The sequence below is a fragment of the Petaurus breviceps genome, unplaced genomic scaffold, assembly GCF_028583685.1.
Source record: "Petaurus breviceps papuanus isolate PSGF00001 unplaced genomic scaffold, PetGlider_PUasm1.0 90731, whole genome shotgun sequence".
NCBI classification, from domain to species: domain Eukaryota; kingdom Metazoa; phylum Chordata; class Mammalia; order Diprotodontia; family Petauridae; genus Petaurus; species Petaurus breviceps.
In genome coordinates this window covers 1,556,349-1,556,938 of record NW_027187325.1, presented here as the reverse complement: position 1 = coordinate 1,556,938, position 590 = coordinate 1,556,349, and positions in this window count along the sequence as shown.

Genomic DNA, 590 nt, shown 5'->3' with positions numbered 1-590 from the left:
GGTCACCAAAAAAAGGCATTGAAAGAATCCATGGATCACCTCAAAAAAGAGATCCCAAAATAAAAACTCCAAGGAGCATTATAGTCAAATTTCTGAACTATCAGGTCAAGTTAAAAATACTGCAAGTGGCCAGAAAGAAACTATTCAAATATCGGGAAGTTGCAATCAGGATTACACAGTACTTGGCATCTGCAACATTAAAGGACTGGCAGTCATGCAACATGATATTCCAGAAGGCAAAGGAATTACGAATACAAGCAAGAATCACTCACCCATAAAAATTAAGTATAATACAACAAGGGGAAGGAAGGGTCATTTGATGAAATAGAAGAATTTCAAACTTTCATAAGGAGAAGACCAGCACTAAACCAAAAATTTGACCTCCAATATCAAGACCTAATAAAACAGTTGAAAAAAGGAAAAGAAAACATAAGGGTTTCAATAGAACTAAACTATTTATATCCCTAGATGGGAAGATGATACTTGTAATTCTTAAAAATTCTGTCACTAATAGTACAGCTAGGAGGAATATATATATATATATGTGTGTGTGTGTGTGTGTGTGTGTGTGTGTGTGTGTGTGTGTGTGT